At 37.9% G+C, this 21,986-nt stretch overlaps 1 protein-coding gene across 12 annotated transcripts in view; it reads left to right on the top strand.

Annotated features, from left to right (window-relative positions):
* Window positions 1–21,986, top strand: part of LOC129725533 (myocyte-specific enhancer factor 2) — a 205,573-nt gene that overhangs the window by 126,807 nt on the left and 56,780 nt on the right. Inside the window, exon 1 of one of the 12 annotated variants that reach the window (XM_055681489.1) lies at window positions 12,312–13,510. The exons of the other annotated variants lie outside the window; for them this stretch is intronic. The gene's annotated coding sequence lies outside the window, so the exon portion shown is untranslated. Of the gene's footprint in view, window positions 1–12,311; window positions 13,511–21,986 lie in introns of those variants that run through there. 12 annotated transcript variants of the gene reach the window in all.

The following is a 21,986-nucleotide window of genomic DNA, read 5'->3' as shown; positions in this document are numbered from 1 at the left end:
AAAATAGCGTTTTGGGGAACCGGCCATTACTTCACAAATGATTGGTATTTCTTATAAACAAACGTGTTTTTTTTTGCTGTTGATTTACAGAACTTTCAGAAAGTTACTATATTTATGCAATAAAAAAAGTGCTATACGCTTAAAAAAATCCTATCCTTCCTGTTTTTTGTCGAGTAAAAAGACACATAACCCCTTAAGTGAAACTAGTTTTAACAAATAAAAGAATGAACACGGGATGGGATCCGTGTTACAAAATTTGATCCTGGAGCTGATCTTAAAAGGAAAAAATCACAGGAGGGTTGTGTGCAAAGCCACGACCGTAAGGATGAAGTAGAATACTTTTACAAGAAAACCCGGCTGCTTGCATGTCAGTCATTTTTTAATCTGTTGTTCAATTCAATATCGGATAAGATACTGATCACATCTTGGCGTTATCACTGACAGTGCGAATAAGGTATTCCTTGTGATAAAATAAACAGTGAAAATCTGATTTAACACTCAAAACTAGACGGCTCAAGTGTTGTCAAAATGAGTCAACTTCTCATTGAATGCATTTACTAGTGCCCGCTATCGCACAGAGACTGCATTTCACTAAAGTGCCTCACTGCATCAGCTGGCCCAGCTGCTATCGTTGCTGGGATCCACTGCAACTAGTGCACTGTTGCCAACTGTACAGATTAATCTGGAAATGTACAGATTTTCTCGGTTTTTTCGGTACAGATTCTGTACCGTACAGATTACAGATTTCGAGAGAATGTACAGATAAGTACAGATTTTTTAAATGGATAAAAAAGATTAGACAAAACTTTTTGACCGACTCTGCAACGATACAATGGATGCGATCTTGCAAATAACTGAGTCAACGCAGTCACAGTTTCCTCTAAACAATTCACGTTGAAGCTGTTTTCCCAAAAATGCAGAAAATAAAAACTTTGGGCCAGTGGTACAGATTTTGGTACAGATTTTTCCCGGAAATAGTACAGATGAAAAAGATTTTTGCAGCTCCCAGTACAGATGAAAATGTGGCAACACTGAACTAGTGCACTATCAATTGCTACGCCACAGCTGTGGCCGCTTTCCGCCATCGCTGATATCCACTGCACTGCTAATGCTGCTGCTTAGAGAAGACGACTGCTGTTGTCGCTGTCTAGAACTATTAAGAGCGGCCTCGGCTGAAACAGGCTCTTATATAGGGATGAAAAACCTATCGATAGTAGTAGGAAATCATCGATAACTATCGATAGCCATTTCAGTCGATATTTCCCATCCTTACTCTTATACAGACAAATAGCAAATTTTAAATGACAAGGTCTATGATTTTGTCGACCGTGCTTGGGAAGCAATCATATTAACGACTAATCAGATCAGTCGAATTTTGCGCTTCAACAAGGATTGGCCATCCTCAATAATAGTTGCTTGTCACGATTAGGGCTTGATAATTTTTGAATATTTAAATTTATGCGAAAAATTATTTTTTATGCTGATAATGAAAGCTTTTCGGATATTGTGCTCATGACTGAAGGAAAAGATAATTCAGTACGTTCTGAGACACGGAGATGAAGCAAAATATATAACTGTTCCAAATTTGTTGAAAGTGTAAATTGATTTAAGAGAAAATATTAACTCTTCAATTAGGTTTTTATATCATCCTGAAATGGACAATTTGTTGTTTAATCCAATGTCTGATAAGATGCCGATCACATCTTTGCGTTATCACTGGCATTGCAAATTAAGTATTCCTTGGGGGAAAATAAACACTGAAAAGCTTTCCAGAACGTTCTTTTCATTGGATGCATTTGCTAGTGTGCCTGCTATCGCTCAGAGACAGCATTTCACTAAAATGCCACACTGCATCAGCTGGCCCTGCTTATATTGATGCTGAGATCAACGTCAACCGCTGCGCTATCCCCGTTGCCACAGTAGTGGACGCTTCCGTTGCAATTGGTATCCGCTGCCCTGCATCACCTGGTCCTGCTATCGTTGCTGAGACGCGCTCCGCTATCCGTTGCCATACCACAGCTGTGGCCGTTGTCCGCTGCACTACTACTGCTGCTGTATCCACTGCTGCTGCTAAGGAGGACTGCTGTTGTTGCAGTCTAGAATTATAATAAGCGGCTTCGGGTGAAACAGACTCTTATATAGGCCAAATAGCACATTTCAAATGGCAAGGTCTATGATTCTGTCGACCGTGCTTGGGAAGCAATCATATAATGACCAATCAGAGGCCGAAGTTTTCGTTTTGACAAGGCTTGACTTTTTTCAATAGTACAATAGTTTGAAAAATAAAATTACAATTATCTGCATTTGGGAAGAATCATAGAAGATTTCCCAATCTATTGCTGCAAGAACGAAGGCAATCCATCGAATACTAACCGATTTATTAGCTTTTGAAATTGGACATATTTTTCACTTTTTTCGGTTATAGATTTTCATTTCACATCCCTATGTAGCCGAACTTACTGAGAGAAGTATTCTACTTCAAAATGGAGAGAATATAAAAAATTGTCTTCGAATTTAAAAAGGAATGCAATGCAAACGATAAATCAGAAGCCTTCAGGATTTTGAATATTAATTTTGGCTTTTTTCTTAAATAATCAGGTCTTTTGTCCAAAATACTTTTCACCGCTATATGTTGCTGTGAAAGCGGCGAACAAAGGTATGTTAATCCTAACACCTCCAGCGGCCGCCAAGCATTGGCGTTAATCTTTATTTGGGGCCGGTATTACGCAAGATTAATTTTAACAATGAAAAATATCAAAATTATCTACCGCCAGCAACGAGTAGCAACCAGGCAGGGGTCTGACAACACTGAACGCATATGATAATAACCAACATCTTCGTGCTGCTGTGGGTGTTGTATAAACAAAAATACCCGTCCAACAGTTTTATCAGCCGCTGATAAACTGTTTGTTGGAAACAAAAACATGGCCCCAAAACGTACCCCTGGGATGTACGGTTTGTTATGAAAATTATGATGCACTGATATGATTTAGTTCACCGACGGATAATACCATGATAATCCGCATATTTTTTCCAACTTTTTGATGATAGTTTCTGACTTTTATACTATTTCTAATTAAACAAACCAACTTTGGAGTGATCAACGCTAGTTGCAAAGCTTTCCGAAGAAACTGAGTGGCACGTTTTCTGCCGCTGCTGTCATTAGATGATGGGAGATTCGTTTTCGCATTTTGATTTTCTATACTCTTATCCCCCCTGAGAGTATAAACAAATTAGTTATGATGGGACTGAACTGTGCAAAAAAGAAAGGCGAAATGATGAAAGTAATCGAAATTTCATATCTGGCTGGCAGAGTATCCACCTCAAAGGGAATAAAGGATCGAACATGCTTTGCTAGGATGAATTTGTACAGTGCCGTGTCGTCCTCTAGTCTCGTACTGTGCCCGCAAGGTTCTGATCGATAGTCATGCCTGGATGGTTGGAAAGTACAATCCGAAACGACACGAGTGCCGGGTGTCCTTTTTCGACACACGCCACTCTGCTGTGCTCGGCATCCGGGTAGCGGGGGTATTCATTTTCGAAAGTTTGCCAAATCGGCTTTTATCTAGGTCCGATTCCGTTATCATTAACGTACCGTGGGGATCTTTATCAGCATGGGTAGAAAGTTTGCGAGGCCTACAATGCGGACATGTCTGTGTGTGTGTTTGTGAGGGTTTCTAAGTGGAGCGGGTCGCTATCTCAGTACAATCAATAAACGACGGTAGATGAGAATGGGGTTCATTAATTTGTTTTGTAAACACAACCAGCAGATGATAATTGACCGGTCGATTGTTGAGCAAATGAAAATGTACACTAGCAGAGCATGACTCAGGAGGAGGAAATCCGTAGATTGTTGTTACATAAAAGATAATCTGTCGCGGCTGGATGAATATTATTACTGTTCATTATTCTTCCATCACATTGGATTGCCATTTGATTTCTTTCTTCCGTTGTTTGTTATTGCCTTAAGTAGAGCCCGAAGGCAAGTTTCAACAAGCTTTTTTATGAACTCTTCAAATTCAAATATGGCTCAACAACTCACCTTGATATTCCCTTTAAACGTGCAGCACATTAATGTTCCGTCCCAGCTGATTTAAATCGTACCGCAGGGATGAGTCAAAACATTCATCTGTTTTTCCGCTCCTTTTCCCTTTAAAACAACCAAACCTCTCATGCGTACATTATGCCTCTGACAAGCCTCTCCTCCTTCAGCCTGTTCAAACCGTTGTCTTTCCGCCAGCTTTCGTCGAACCAAGCAGCGAAAGGTAAATTGAGACGAGAGATGTCAATTTCCCATTTCCTCCGGTCCTTGTTTCCTTCCGTCGGAGCACATTTTCCGATCTTTCCTTTTCCCCCTCCTTCGTTTTCGTTGTTCCGTCGTAGTGCTGGCCGTGTGGAAGCGAACCGGGCAAGCAAGAGTGGTATCAGTTTTATCGACCAACTGAGAGATGTATAATTCATCACCACCACATGTGACAAATTATTAAAACATATGTTCCGACACAAATCATCCGGTAGTGTAGGATCCTCAGAGCCTTGCACGTTAGGACCTCTCGCTGTGGGAGCTGTGCTTTGCGGTACGAGGGAAAAACACAGGCCAACGCAGGATTCTACTCTCACTGCCGAATGAAACCGTTTTCTGTGTGTGTGTGTGTTTCGTTTGTGTGAGACGATACTCCGTGAGATGATCGTCAAGGATAGAGAGCACAGTCCGTAGCACTCACACAGCGCCCGCGAAGTACACAGTTGCTAGGGCCCATTTGCTGCGTACGTACGGTGACAAAACGGGGCATGTGTGGTATGTAAGGCGGTATCTAACTTGACTACTTGACACGGCATGTGGTGAGTGATCGTGCGTCGTCGCGATGATCATCATCTTCAGCGTTCTCGTCTCTATCTATGTACTGCACACATGCTGCCTCCATTCGGCAAGGAAAATTCGTTAGTCGGACGATGTGTGGTGTTGTTTTTTTCCTTCTCCTGCTGTTTTTTTCCTCCCATGGCAGCGCAACACTTTTGCAGGGCCTTGCTGCTTGGTCTTCTCTCCTGCCCGGTGTGATTTACCGTTGGGGGTCAAATTTCTGACGGGTAGGTAATCATGAATTTACTTTAGGTAGTCATGAATTCACTTACTTATCTTACTTATCTGAAGAGGAAAAAATAACTCTTTTTGTATTTACTTATTTTTGAATTAATCAATAGAATGAAGTGAGCAAAAAAACAGTTTGAATATATGAAATGCTTATAATAATTGCTGATATATTTCGTTTCCATCGTCATTTTATGTTTTTATTAAATGACGAATTTCTTTTTTTCATGGTTTTTTGACGAAGGATTACGTCTTACATTACTAGGGTGGTATGTTGTGGTAAGTGTAGCGGAAATGTGCTTTCTTGAGATGCGTATGCATATACTTCCACTGAACGGTTTGTGAACATCTCTTGATCGGTAGGTCAGGTTTGCCCTAAACTCGTGGTATGATATTTGGCATATTGTTTTGGGGAATACTGCGATGAAGCCACTTTGAATTTTCAAAGGCAAAAGACTCGATAACAGTTCAATTTTCATTTCCGCTTTTTTAGCGTTGGCACTGGGTTAAAATTTTATTTTGTTTTCCTGGTTTTTGATTTTGATATCTCGATATAGTTTAAAAATGTCTGACATTTAGAGTTGGTTTTTTATTTTTTATATTTTTCTCCTTTTTTAGTTCTGTTTTGCCAAAATGTGCAATCACGCTATTTCAATTTGTTTTCATAACTTATAAATATTATCTTCCAATATCTCTTGTCATTTCTCAAAATTATTTTCGATTTTCCATTCCTTCTACTATTTATTTTTGATGGTGACTCTCTTTTTTGTAATTCCCTGTAAGCAGTGTTCAGTTTGCTACTCTTTATCTTTGTTTCCGTTCCTTTCTGGATCATGCAATTCCGATAAGTTTCGTCATAAAGTACGGAGTTATTTGCATTTAGTATGTCTATGCTAATTTTATATTACATATATCTGATACATCCCTGACTTTTTGTTTCTTTATTTTTATCATACACTTTTAAATTCAAATTGTTTTGTCTTTTTCTTTCGTATCTCTTGAAGATGCTTAGTTGTTTTAGAAAATGACGACCACCCGCAAACAAGACTGTTGCTAGATTTTATTAAAAACTCTACTCAAAATTCTGCTCCATCCTCACTCACTCATCCTCCATCACTCACTGAAATACTGGAGAGAAACAATCCTCTTTTCCAATTTTTCTTCCTGTCCTTTTTTTTAGCCTTCAATGCTTCGCGTTGTCCTTATCATTGTTACTAAGAAAGGAAAACTATATCGCTACTTCCTTTCTGCTGCCTACTTATTTCACTGCCGTCGCTGTTTCTAACGGGAGGCTAGGTCTGTAGTATCACCACTTTATTCGCATGAACGAACATCGGGAATGTCGGAAAATATATTATTTCGAACTATACATCGACAACTATACATCGTCTGTTTTAAACTGAAGAAATTTACCACTGCAATTTTTAATGAAATGACGTCTTTCGTCCACTCCAGAACTAACTTCCTCAATTTAATCACGACAGATCAAGCAGCAGGTAGATCAGACGAACAGGACGATTTTTATGGACAGGAACTATTAATGCTTGCTCTTGAGCAAGAGCTAACTGATGAAAAATTATGATCGATATTAATTACCTTCTTCGGTCCCCGGATTTTTTTTTTTAAATTAAATTTTTCATTCTCGATTCTAGGGAAATCAACTTTTGGGAATATTGCGAATCCTTAACTTTTTTTTCTTCATCAAAAATCCTAAACTGATTTATTTTGTAACATTGTCGTTCTTTTTAATAATATCTAATTTTGACGTAGGACTACGCCTTACCGTACTATATCGGGGTACATTCTACGGAAACTAAAACCCATTTGTAACGTCGCAATGGAAGATTTCAATGGTAATGATGGATAACAATAATCAATATGTCATTGGATTGATAGAGCGATATTGTCATTTTTGCTTTATTGGTTAGCAGTGCAATTTGATGAAAAACCTCACGTGCCCCTGCAAGCTTCACACAGACTTCGAGAGTAGGCACAAACTGCTCGATGTATTATCCTCTATATTAGTGGCAACAAATTGACAGAATCTCCCAATCCCGACCTATTATGACCAAATAATATAAATTTTTTTATGCAGAATAGGTCAATAAATCGATTGGTGATGGTTTCATTTTATGCAGGGTACAGAAAATGGTCTATTTTGCCCGTTTTTACCCTATTTTTGCGTATTTATGGAACCATAGACTTTTTCCCGTGCCCTGCACAGGATGAAACTATCACCAATCGATTTATTGACCAATTTTACACAAGAAATGCTATATTTCAGGTTGTCAGCCCAGCGGCTTCTAATTATTGGGAATTTGGGTTCATTTTTTTCCAGTGTGCGATGCTTGCTAGCATGAACCTAGGCTATTCTGATGTCTCGATAGTGAAACTTTTTCGAGAAGTTTGTGATAACCTGCTCTATCAGGCAATCTAACGATCAGCTGTTGGAGTGTTATTAATTTCCAATTTGTTTATAGTCTGCGAACGCATAATGAATCGGGCATTGGATACGTTCAAACTTGAAAGAAAAATCGTTCAAATAATTGGTTTTATCGGAATGAGTGCATCCTTGCCTTTCAGCTTTGCACATAACCTCGATTCCAAAAATACCCATGATGACATTCGGTCATTTTCAGCGGATTTACAGAAAAGGAAGTTGTCAACTTGGATTTCAAAATGGCGTGTGAAATCAATTTCTGGTCTCTGGCCATCAGTTTGATACCGGAAATACCCCTATTGGATGGTATTCCGTCATTTTTTATTGTGACCGGAAGTTACCATTCTAGAATGCAAAATGATGTCTGTGATGGATTTTTAGTATCTTAGCATCATCATGATAACGGAAATACCATATTTTGTCACCTTCGGCTGTTTTCAAGACACAGGAGGTCGCTAACTTGGATTTCAAAAGAGCATCTGGAGTTCATTTCTGGCCTCTGAGCGTTATTATGGTTCCAAAAATAAAAATTGGTAGTTGTAATCGGTCTTTTTTGGCTGTTTTCCAAAAACCGTAAGCCTTAGAATTCAAAATGGTTCCGAAAGTATCCGTATTGCGTGGTAATTGGTAATTTTAGGTTGTTTCCCCGAAACCGGAAGTTGCCGTATTAGAATTCAAAACGGTGTCTGAGGTCGATTTTGGACTCCTATGCATCGTCACAATTACGGGAATAGCCATATTGTGTAGATTTGGTCACTTTAAGCTGTTTCCCAAAATCGGAAGTCGCCATTTTGGGATACAAAATTGTGTCTGTGGTCGATTTCAGGCTTCTGTCCATCATCATGACTACGAAAATACCCATATTTGGTGGTATTTGGTCAATTTCGGCTGTTTCCCAGCCCCCCTCTTATCAAAGTAGGGAGAGGTGTCAAACCTACATAGAATCATTTTTTACCTCCAAACACCTTCACATGCCAAATTTGGTTCCATTTGCTTGATTAGTTCTCGAGTTGTTCCGAAATTTGTGTTCTTTTTGTATGGTACCCCTTCCTTTCTGGAGAAGAACCGAACCATCATGAAAGTATTTTTGCCTTCAAAAATCTTCTCATGCCAAATTTGGTTCTATTTGCTTGATAAGTTCTTGAGTTGTGCAGAAATTTGAGAGTTATTTTTATGGTACTCCTCCCTCCCAAAAGAGGGATGGGTGACGAACTACCATGGAAACATTTTTTGTCCTCAAAAATTAATAATAATGTACTACATCTTCCTCTTTTTTAGGGAATGATGTAATGGAATGAAGTAAAATTTGGTTGAGTTTTCCCAGTCCGGATGATGAGCATTGGTGAAAGATCTCAGATACTCGTTGAGACATCCGTGATTTCTCTCCAATGCGCCTATTGTTTGAGGGTGATAGGCTTTGGTAAATGTTTGCTTAATTTCTAATAGTCTACAAACGTGTTCAAATACTTCATTGCTAAATTAAGTACCTTGATCAAACTGTATTTGTAGAAATTTTCCGTAGATAAGAACTGCTAGTACTCTTGCCATCACCGATGCTTCTTTAGTTAGTACTGGTATAAGAGTAATGTATTTTGAAAAGGTACATTTTAAAGCTAAAATATATCTATTTTCATTATAAGTTATTCGAAACGGCTCGCTGTAGCAATTGATACCATTCCGAAAGGTTTTGTAGGCTCCCTAGTTCCACAATTTTTTAAACAGCTTATTAGCGCTAAAACGGATTGTTTTTAGCATGAAAGACTAATACGAAGCATTTACTTACCGCATTCATATTTGATCGAATGATTTTTGCAAAGGGATTTTGGGGTCGCGAACATCTACGTTGCGCTTTTTTTGTGCTGAATGCTGAAAAATAACTGCGGAAGTAATTTAATATTTCAGGGAATTTCAGGAAAAATTACGAAATTTAACTTTGAAAGCCTTTCGCAACCCTGAATATAGTTTGATTCAAACGTTTTGATTTTGTGTTTTTGTTGTGTTTTTTTATATCTGTTCCTTAATCTTCTGTTTTTTAACTCCAGATTTTCGAAGTTTTATCTATTGACACTTTTGTTGCTTCCCATATCCTGAATCTAATGTCTCATTTCTCAATGCACTTCTTCTTTTTCTCATCGTGTATTTCAATGTTTCTTACTATTCATTTCAATTTCCATGTTTTTTTACATTCGAAATTTATAATTTTTAATATCCAATGTGAGTTTTCGATTACACTGGGGTCTTTTTTTACGCGGTTGATCGTATCGCTTTTTAAAGGTTAGATTAGATGTACTTATACTAAACTTATTTGATACCGCGTATAAATAGTCTTCTTAATCACATAAAAATAATCCGCGTTATTGTAAAAAAATCGCGTTTAGTAAAACGCATGAAAATGAACCGCGTAAAAAAAGACTCCAGTGTATCTATTGCTTAATTAGGCCGTTACAAATTTCATTTTCATTAAATAAACGCTACGCTTTTTTATTGTTTACTTATGTCGCTGCCATGCAGCAGTCGTTTTTTTCCTATAGGAAACAAGGTGTTTGGTATCAGCACTTTATTCCGGTGAATGAAAGTTGGAAAAATGTACTATCTCAGTACTCAGAATTCATTCGAATGTTGTTCACACAAATTGAACATTGACGGCATTACGCGCTTATCTTGCGTTTCGTGCAGTATCGCTAATGATAGCAGGAACACGCTCGACTGTTTTTCTAGTCCCGTTTTGCTATATGATAATCATCGATTTGGGTTACTCTCTCAACCTGTCTCTCTCTGTTTCATGTTCTCAAAATTCACTTTTTCATAAAAAGGAAACCCTAGTTGCGGCACTGGCCTGTCAAGTAAGTTTGATAATCACACAATTACAGCTATATTATTTCTTGATTTTACTAGTGAAAGAGAGATAAGTTTTCAATTTCTCTTTCATATGAATGGTGATTAAGTTTTGATTTTTTTCATTTATGCTTAAGTTCTTTTGGTATATTTCACAGTTTTCATGTATTGAAAAAATAGATCCATTAGTTTTCTCATCTTCCACTCTAACAGTGAATCGTTCTAGAGTGAGAACAAAAAAAAAAACTTATTCATTCGAAAAACATTGTGAACATAACTTTTAATTGCGAATACACTGTTCCATGATACTTAAGAACTTAATTCATTGTGGCCATTTTTCATTTGGGCTAACTTTTCAGACAAAAAAAAAAACCCATTATTTAACAGAGTATTTCAAAGTATAGATTGTGTGATTTGTTATTCATTATTCAGGGATTTGGTTTGAATGATTCAAATATGTCGAAATTAACTAGAAAACAAGATAAAAAATATTATGAAATTCGCCAAAGATAAATAATTACAAGAATAAACATTTTGACGGATTAATGAATAAGATCTTCTTTATTTTTCATGCATTTCTAAGCAATTTATCTAATTTCAAATTTCACAACATTTTCGAATGCTTCCAAACTTAAAGTGATTTTTGGCCAGTTTTTGTCTTTTGATGATTTCTTAGAAAGGGGCATAAACAGGTAGAAGCCTTTTGAAAAAGAGCAAATTGTTTTTATTTTTGCAAAACCGTTTTCCTCTTTGAAGTATAATGAGTTTGATTGAATACCATCCCTATTTTTTCATATATAAAATAGTTTTTGATTTTGGGTAAAAATAGTACATAAAGAAAATAGTTTTTCTCGTATAATCTTGCTGACAGAGTTCTATATCTTTCGAAAAAATGAAAAAAGTGCATTCCAAAAGCTCTAGCCGGAAAAAATAGAAGATTATAGCTATTCAACCATTCCTATAAATTCGCATAGTAATAAATCGCCGGGTTCGTCGTTTTAACGTTGTGTTTACGAGCAAACTCATTTAAGTCTCTGAAAAAAAGTTAGTGGCTAGGGACAACGAAATTCACAGGAATGGTTGAATAGCGTTAATCTTTCTTTTTTCCGGTTTTAGCTTGTGGAGTGCACCTGTGTTGACCAGTGTAATAATCATGTTTATCTATTCTCCTATATTGACACATATGAGTATCAATGATTTTTGAGAAATCTAGGATTTTTTTCGATTTCATTCAAATTTGTGCTTAGGAATTAATTTTACTAATTCTAAGTCATTTCTTCGAATGTTTCAATTATCACACTCCGTTTTGTGTTCTCGCTTTTATCCAAGGCTTCGAATTGTAGTTCATGATCGTTGTAAACAAATTATTTCAACATTTTCTGTAATGCATTGACAATGATAATGAAGAAATGAAAGAAAAAATCAACAATTTCCACTCAATAAGAAAAACATCTCAAAATTCCGAAACCATTCAGTGTAAGAACCCCCTACAGTAGGCGGTTTTCACTTCGTTGCCATATCCGCAGTGGCAGCTTACTGTTGCTGACGTACGATCCTCTTTTCAACCCCCAACCGAACCGACGTCGTCGTCGTTGAAGTCGTTTTCTTTTTTTACTTCTTGCTGGTCTCCTCTTCGTAGCCGTCGTTTTGCTTGGACGGAAAATGCCATCACATTTTCTTCTTATTCTGTCCGTCTAGCTTCTTGCTTGCTTCCCTTCCGTCGTTTCTTACTGCTGAACGTCGCCGCTTGGTGGCTGGGTTTGTGTATAGGTGCGCGCATCGGGACAGCGCGGAAAATGCTTCGGTTTTTACTCTCCTGGTTTCGCGCTTGGTTGGTGGGTTGCGTGCTTGTATGTATGTTTGTGTGTTTGTGAGTGTGTGTATGTGTATTTTTCGGCTTCGGCTCGCAGATCGGTCGGCGCCCGATAGTGTAAGGTCAGAGTCAGCACCAGCCGTCAGTCGAGTACGAACGGGGATATCGACATCACACGCGACTAGACAACGGACATCGTCGCTTCCCAGACGTTTTGAGGGCTCTGGCGGTGTGGTAGACTGTGGTTATAATAGGCAAATAATTCATGATGTTATTTTTATGTTCGGATATTCCAATAATATCGCGACGCGTGGAGAATAAATAGCATGCAACTTTAAAAATAAAGTGGAAGTACCGTAATAACAACAACAACAAACAGGCGGTGTGATATTAATAGTGCGAATGTTTTGAAACATAAGAAGGTGGATTTAAATAGTAGCAAGTCGGTCGAAAAGAGGTGTGTTTTGGGGTTCATATTTTTATATCGACGCTTGTGTGACGTACCTACGATAATTGTACCTTGCGTTAGGCCGTGCTGAGTGAGGTTGGTTTGACGTACGATGCGGTAGATCGATGAAAAATCGTGATTTGCTTCTACTGACAGCAAAGTGTGATTGAACGGAAATTGCTAAAACAGTTCATAACCAAACGGAAGGAAAGCATGGTAAAAGAAAAGGTAGAACGAGAGTGAGAGTTTTTGTTCTGACTAGCAGCAAAAAGGATAGCACAGCTCCAATACCTGAGATAAGTGAAATTTTCGCCAGCGTGTGTGTGTTTTTGTGTCTGTGTGTATCTGCGTGCGGCTTCAGTTTGCTTTCTGGTGGAAAAACGACTGTGTACCACGGGGGAAAGAAATCTTTTTCCCTGAAATCTGATTTTCTTTCAAAAGAATAAAGTGTACTCAGCAGTAAACGTGATAATATTGAATTATCCTTTAACCTTCCTCTCGTGTCAAGGAAGGTTAGGCACTCGATAGAGAGAAGCTTTTCGCAGTTCCATCAAACGCGTCGTCATCGTCGGGTCGGTTGTTATTGTCGGTGTGACTCCGAAACTGAGTGGGTGGTGGAAAATACCCACATTTTTGTGCCTGGCTCGTGCGGAGAGCGTGTGTAAGTGCGGTCGATCGAATCCTTCGAGCAGCGGCGACGGCGTTTCCGTCGTAGCAGCGAGCACGAAATCGCTTCTTCAGCAGCAGGATTTATCCGACGATTAAACCGATCGCTGGGCATGATGCCATTATCTGGAAAAGCTCGCGACATCATCCTCTTCCGAGTGCGTCAAGTGGATTACCATCGAGTTGCATAATCTGTCGAATGTCAGATTGGTAAATGAGGTAAATCTGGTCATTTTCCTTCCGTTCGAAATTTATGACCCCCAACCGCGCGCGTCTGTGCACTTAATAAAAACCGATGTTTTGATTGACCTTCGGTGTTCCTTCGGCCACCCGGTCAAATCAGCCGCATTCGATGATTGTGGCGACCTTGATTTTGTAAGTTGTAGGGTTTGCCTTGGGCACACAGTCTAGAACACGCGTCGAAAGGCGATAAGAATCAGTGAAGTGTGAGGAGCGTAGCAGCAGAGGCGACTTTAGGGCGGCCCTAACTTTTGTGTACTCATAAATTCGCTTGGGATGGTGAAATTCAGGTTCACGTTTTTTTGTGGTAGTTTGCGTGAAAAAAGTTTTCTAAAAAAACTCGCAGCACTAGAAGCATTGAATACTTTGATTTAATAGAAGACAGTTCTTCAATTTTAATTGAATGTTTTGAAGATTCGAATGTATAGAAGACAATCTAGTGGACAATAAAATTACTTTCATTGTTATTTTTTGACGCCTTCAATTTTTTGTACCCATTCTAAAATATGTGTAATAAAAAAACGGAAAGTTGGTCAGGTTTCGGGGTGCCTCCAAAAAAAGCAGCAGGGCATGCGATTTCCAACAAACACGAATTAAATAAGCTCTATTTAATTCTTGTTTTTCAACGTAAACTAGCTTTCGGATTTCACACGAAATAATATTCGTTTTTTATCGTTATTAACCCTCCCAATGATGAAGTCGTACTGTTTCAAAATGATTTCCAGAAATGGAAAATAAATGCTCTCGCTCGAAAAAAGAAATTCAAAATTCCTCCAGATATTCTAGAAAACTATTGATTTATTTAATGCCTTGAAGTTTTTTTTTTCTTCACGAGTTTTTTTTTCAAATACATCAGGTATGTATATGGAAGAATAATTCAATATACACTTTTGGTTCAATTTGTTTGTGTGGTTTTTTATACTTTTCATAGAACTATATATTTTAACATCTTGAGAAATGCCGGTTGTCAGCAAAGTTGTTCAGGAGGTCCAGGGCATCTGGTGTGTACGCTAATTTTACTATTTTTATCTGAACTTATCCCGCGATTTTTGCTTTCTAGAATGTTGCGGACTTCGGCCAGTGTCAGTGCCCACCATGTTTAATCGTTCCAGTGGAAAATTTTCTTCTGAAAAACGTATCAGACGCCATGCCAAGAAATTTTACAAGGTGCCTCAAATGTTTTTCTATCAGTAATAGGAACTCGGTGCGGGAAATAATCCCAAAACTCAATGCCCCGGATAAATCGTCGCATAGTGATTTACTCTCCAAATACTGGTTTTATTGACATTCTAAGCACAATTGAAATTTAGTATATAAAAAGCCTCAAAGAATAATAACCAGTTTTAGTTTGTATCAGGGATATTACGGATGTGATATTTCAGACATCTGGAGATGCGGATATGTGATTACGGATGCAGATGTTGATGCGGATGTCAATTTTCATGCGGATGTTCCGCATTCGCGGATGCGGATGCGGATATCCTAGCATCCCTTGTGTTTAGTTTTGCTTATTTCACATAACCATGCCCCTCCCCAGTGCAAAAGTTATTTGGGCGAGCAGTAAATACACCAAGGAAAATTTTTCTGCAATATTTTATGAAGCGATATTTTTTTCAATATCCGCATGGTATGATGCGGATGCGGATGCGAATGCGGATGTTCCGCATTTGCGGATGCAGATGCGGATATCCATAACATCCTTAGTTTGTATCTATCCGCTAGTGGCGCTTCAAAATCTAACCTTTCAGTCTCTCACTTCAGAGAAATGATGTCTTCAGCAAAGTTGTAGATAATTCTATTACAAAAAAACTTTGCTAAAGATTTTTTTTCTTCTCAATTCTCTTTCAGTCTTCTAGTTTGATACGAAACAGTGTTTCTCCACTCCGCTTCGTATCAGACCAGTTCTTACAAATTATTTTTTTGTATATCTAAAGAAACTGTAGCATATAGGTAACAATATTTAGCATACATTTGCTGATCATTGAGACACATATATTTGCACATCAGGGATGTTACGGATGTGATTTTTCAGACATCTGCAGATGAGGATGCGGATGCGGATATGTGATTACGGATGCAGATGTTGATGCGGATGTCAATTTTCATGCGGATGTTCCCGCAATCGCGGATGCGGATATCCGTAGCACCCCTTGTATTATATATTTTTTTTTTTTTCATAACCATGCCCCTCCCCAGTGCAAAAGTTATTTGGGCGAGCAGTAAATACACCAAGGAAAATTTTTCTGCAATATTTATGAAGCGATATTTTTTTTCAATTTCCGCATGGTATGATGCGGATGCGGATATGTGATTGGGGATGCAGATGTTGATGCGGATGTCAATTTTCATGCGGATGTTCCGTATTTGCGGATGCGGATATCCGTTACATCCCTAAAATTGCACATCATTGAAACATATATTATATCTTTCAGCAATAACTTGATCTGTATAGGAGCTATCTTTTTTGTGTCTTCTTCAAAGTTGTGTGTTTGGATGATATACAAATATATGGTGAACATTGTTAGCTTCTAAACGTTACAGATTTTTCGATATTTAAAAAAAATCTAATTTTATGGATCAGTCCAATATAAAATGTTATATCTTCAAAACAAGAAGGGATAGAAGAAACATGTCCTGGGCAAAATTTTTCTTGATAATATAATCCACAACTTTCTTGAGAACACCATCTCCCTAAAGTGCGCCACTAGCGGCGGAGTTCCGAATCAAAATTTGATTTTTTTGAACATCTAAACAACTGTCTCATTTAGAAGGTAACAATGTTCAGCATATATTCGCACATCATTGAAACATACAACTTTGTAGAAGACAAAAAATATTAGATATTTTGGCAATAACTTGATCTATGTAGAAGCTATCTTTTTTGTGTCTTCTACAAAGTTGTGTGTGTCAATCATATATGAATATATGCAGAGCATTACTACCTTCTAAATTCCGGAATCCACGTAAAAAAATACCCGTGTAAAAAGCGACCTTAGTGTATTCCTAAAACAAGAGAAATTAAAAAAAAAGTCTTCAGCAAAGTTTTTTCTTACAACACTTTTGCAACTTTGCCGAAGACTTCATTTCTCTAGAGTGTAAGACTGAACAGTTAGATTTCGGTAGAGTTTCGAACCAAAACTTGATGTCATTATTGGACAAAAACCTTCTTCCTGTGAGTTTTGTGGAGATGCAGAGGTAAACACGGTCTCCAAATAGCAAGGGTAACACCAACTTCCCTTACCTCTTTCCGCCTGATTGCAAGGACGTGGCCGGCGTCATTATTGATCCTTTAAAGTATTGAGTCACTAAAACTTGTACAATGAGAATGGTCGGTCAGTCCCAACCCTATTCAGTTGATTCACTGTACAATTTTACTGATTCGGATCAATTACGGAGTGCAACCATTGATAGCTGCAGTCAGTCAAGCTAAGCCAAGCTAAAACTTGATGTCATTGGAGGTACTACTGTATACTAAATATCTTCTGAACATAGTATGTGGTAAGTTCACGATTTTGAGCTCTCGTACCACTGTTCGTTGGGAGTATTTTCTATGTCGAGTGTCTACTAATGATAAAAAATTTTTTTAGCATCTTGACAGTTTGTTCGATCGGCATAGTGTCTTCGGCAAAGTTGTAGATAATAGTTTTGTCTTCCCGAAAAAATAAACAGTGCCAAAAATAAGTTTAAATAAAACATTAGTTTATTTTAACAAATTTTATTTTTTCATTTCTACAAGCTCAGCAAACTAATATTAGCAAGCCAAACCAAATGTTCTGGCTGAAATTTTATTTATCTGGGAAATTTCTACATTTTTGTTTCTTATTTCTCCTTGATAGGACAGCCATAAATGTTTAGGTTATCTTTTTGTAGTTTTTATGAAAAAAAAAAAAACTTTTTAGATATGTAGAGGAAGTGTACCATTTATGGCAATACCTAAAAAATGTACCAGCTATGGCATGAACCAGCATGGACCAGTAATAGCCTATGGAGTTTAAAGGGAGTAGTGCCATAATTGGTACCATTGCGCTTATGCGATATAACCATAATTGGTGCACTTGTCATACATAACTGGCTCACCTACCCTAATTATTTTTAATATTATAAATTTTGTTAAAAAAAAAACATTTTTTCAAAATATTTATCTACAGCTTTGACGAAGACGTCGTACCAATCAATCAAACCGTTTGGACACAAAAAACATTTATAATCATCAATACTTTTTCTACACAGCATTTTTACATAGCTTCTCAATAATGAGTCTTGATTTAAATTAATATTCAATAGCACAAAATGGTATCTTTCGCTTATAGAAACATCTACGCAAAGTTCAGATAAATCAAGAATGACAATTAAAAAAAAAATTAAACTGGGACATTTTTTGTGGAATTTCTTTTCTAAACAAACTGTCATTAAACCAAAAACCTTCGACCTCTTGAACAACTTTCAAAGCGTTCGAATCCACGTAATAAAATAAGTAGAAAGAAGAGCCCTTGACCTTCTGAACAACTTCTCTGGAGTCCGCAGCTTTCTCAGGGGTTGAGCTCACCGGATAAATATATTTGGAAATATTCAAAACTACACGTAAACTAGCCCCACGTAGTAGCTGAATTCCATAGTAAACTGTATACCAACCGGAAACCCATGTCAACTTGAACAATTTTGCTGAAATCCACATCTTGTTAGATGGTTGGATTCACGAGACAAATTGAGTTCAAAATAGGGGAACTGTACCATTATTCGTCTCAGCCAATATATTCATCTCATACAACATGAAAACACAATTGAAAAACTAGAAAAAAACACATATTTTTTAACTAAACCCATCTACTAATCCATGGAATAGATTCTTCTTAGTTCACTTATGATTTCTCATGAAGTAGAATCCTCAAAAACTTACTTAAAAGCTCTAAATTCGATATCATGAACGCATCTGCACTCGAAAGCTCATTTATTTCAATCACCTATCTCAGAAAACAAAATCCGCGCATTGCTATATACATGGCTAAAACGGGACTCGTTCAGCAGCCAATCAAAGTTTTTTTTTATCTTAAGCGGACCACTTTTCATTTTAATCGCTAAACAAAATCACTCACTACACTAAGAATACTTTTATGTTTGAAATGTTCACCTTATATTACAAAAACTAGCTTTAATTAGCAGAAGTATGTATATGAGATGAATTTTTACAAATCTTAAATTTCAACTGCATGTATTTTCATCTGTTTTCACTGCGTTGAAGATAATCAAGAGTTGCCAAATCAATTTCTGTTAATACAAAAAATCATACTGAGAATGTTGAATTATTCCGACATAATTAACATAAATCGACAGCACTGCAGTGGTTACCTAGGTCACCAATTGTGTGCGTAAACGACAACAGCGGATTCGTAGGGAACCTACTCCGACGGTTTGCGGCTACGTTCATTCACCAAAGTGATTTACAGTGTGATGAATATGGGGGCGTTGTGAGATGAATAATTCAGCAGTGATTTAAGCTTTGAGATGAGTATGGGAGCGTTGTGAGGAATTGTTTATTCTACAAAATTCAGGATAAGTCTAGCTAAGTTTACTAAAGTTCCATTGCTGGGCGATTGCACAAGAGCATGTAAGCGTATTTTGATTATTTGTTCAATGATTTCGTGAAAATTTGGTGTTTAATCCGTGTATTCTTCGTGATTATCGGCCTAATGAGATGACTAATGAGCAAATACCCTACTGCATTTCGAATCTAACTTTGCACGAACTGAAAGCCATTGACTTCCTGAGTAGCAGCTGAAGATCGCAGCTTTCGAAATGAAATGAGTTTGAAATACTCATACTAGCCCCAAGCTTTTGTCCTTATGAACAACTTTGCTGAAGACTTTTTTTCATTTTACTTAAAATTTTTTTTTTTTCAAAGTATACTTTTTTTTGGAAAGACAACATTATTATCTACAAGTGGACTCCAGTAGGCTACAACTTTGCCGAGGACGTCACACCGATCAAGCCAAATCACCGTTTTGGCTCTAAAAATATTTTAAATCATCAATACCGTACCAATATAGCATTTTTAAATGGTTTCTCAAAAATGAGTCGTGTTTCAAAAAAAAAAAAAAAAACAATAGCACAAAATGGCATCTTTTCCCCATGGAAACGTCTATGCAAAGATTTTCCACTTGCACCACGTAGCGACTGGTTTTAGAAACAAACTGTGCACCAAATGAAAACCTTTGACCTTCTGAACAACTGTCCTTTCCCGTAGCTCTCTAAGTGGTGGGACTCTCGAGATATTTGAGTTCAAAATACTGTAAACTACAAGTACACTAGCCACATAAATTTGGGGCCTTTTCGGGGCCTTATATTAGAATTGTCCAGCAAAGGGTTCGGGAAGTCTCTCCAGGGTATTGGCGATATTGACAGGAGAGGGAAGGAGGAGGCTCCAAGGTTTCTGGTCGTAGTGATGAGTCCTACAGAGGAAAAATAAGCGCCAGATCCACCACCATGCAAACTTTGATTAGTTTCATAGAAGCTTTATAATGGTATCATCTTAGTTGAGTGGAAAGCAAAACTGCTTGCCAAAAAGTTTCCTAATCTCGCTACCGAACATTATCGATCGACAGTTTTGAGGTAGCTTTACTCTTACCTCTCTTAAAGATTTAGTAAGAGTGGGTCTCTTGGATATTCCGTTATTTTAGTGCGGTTATTAGGAGCAGTATGAATGAAATGGTCACTCAAAGCGCTTACCATTTATGGGAATGCATTGTCTCACCTCCGGCAGTTTTGTAATTGAACGTAACGATTTTTACAGCTTCACCAGCAAGGCAAAAATCAGCCAACAGTTTTATAGGCCCGAAACAATTCTGTTGCGTCTCGCCAAGAGCTATTATGAACTTAGAGAAGCAACAAAAGGCAACCATAAAAGCTAATCGGATCAAACCAAGATGGAAATGAAACCTGGTTTAACTTAATTGTGGCTCTTTTTTGCCATTCGGTAATCGATTTTCGGCCAAAAAATAAATCTTTAAAACTGAACTCAGAAATTGTGTTGAGACTCTAGAAGGTTAAAAGTTGCACGACACAATTGGTGCGTCGTCAAAGTAAACCCGAGTGGAACAAGCGAGTGCAGCTGCTCATTAGCACAGTCCCGAAAATGAGACGGATAGACAGTCGGACGGACAGACAGCAGTGACCGGGTTCGGGATCGGACGCTTTCCGAGATCGCGATTCAAACTATTTAATCTACCCCACAAACAACGATGATGACGCTAATGACGATGGTGGCCCGATAGTAGTAGACGACCGTAAATTTTCCAGGAACCAACTCACAGAGGTACAGATGACTCAATAGAATTTTCTAGCCCGCCGTTAGGGTCAGACCGGGACCGGGTAGCTTTTCACTCAACACTTGGTCCGCCGTGACGCGAAGACGAGACCATTTGGCTGTGTGATGTCGTAATCGACGCGCGAGGGAGGGCACAAACGATTTCTCCCGCGCGCGCGGTTTGGTTCCTCGGCTGCCTGGCGGGTCATATTTTACGCCTATTAGTGGTGGTCACTTTCATCGTCAGCTGATTAATGCTGCTTGTTTCGCTGTACCAGTTTGGGCGTGTATCGGATTTTTCGAAAGAAGAGCGGTGGCATTAATTTACACGATTTCATTAACTTTCGGTGGGTTTTTTTTTCTTTGGTCGTTCTCTCATAATTGAAAGATTTTTTCGCTGCCGGCCGGCTGGTGTGAAATGTTTAATTAGCTTGGGACAAGTTTACGACACTTTATTTCTTTGAGAACATAATCGTAACATGTTTAGAAACGACTTTCCAAATGGAAACCAATGGAAGGAAATTAAATCGTTAGTTCATTTTTTTAGCTCAGCGCAGCGAAATATTTGGCACTGGTATCACCTTGTGAGTCAGCGGCAATTCACAACTCCGTCTTGGAAATGTTGTTTATAAAGCAAACTTTTTTTCAATGTGCATGCCAATTTTTCTGTTCTTTTTGTGTTTTCTGTTCAAGGGGTTATATACCTTTTTGGTTTTCAAAAAACCGAAAAAAATTTTATTGCATTATCTTCAAATACAACATCTTAAGAACATTTTCACAAATTTTCATAAAGATCTGAGCAATAGGAATAAAGTTAGAGCGATTTGCAGCGTGCCTCGCCACGGTCGCATTAGCTAAACTTGAAACTTTACACGCGATTATCTCGAAATAGTGTTTTCCGACAAATGACTTTGCCGTGATCCTGATTGCGGGAAAACTACTGAACCGATTTTATTCATCTTTTTGCCTTTCTCCTAGAAAGGTATAGCAATCACTGGAAAAACCAAAGGTATAAAAGTGGTCCCAATGGCCGAATGTCATATACCACTCGACTTCTTTCGACGAACTGAGCATTTTCTGTATGTATGTATGTATGTGTGTATGTGTGTGTGTGTGTGTGTGTGTGTGTGTGTGTGTGTGTGTGTGTGTGTGTGT

The sequence above is a fragment of the Wyeomyia smithii genome, chromosome 2, assembly GCF_029784165.1.
Source record: "Wyeomyia smithii strain HCP4-BCI-WySm-NY-G18 chromosome 2, ASM2978416v1, whole genome shotgun sequence".
Taxonomy (NCBI): Eukaryota; Metazoa; Arthropoda; class Insecta; order Diptera; family Culicidae; genus Wyeomyia; species Wyeomyia smithii.
This window is presented reverse-complemented; position numbering and strand designations above follow the sequence as displayed.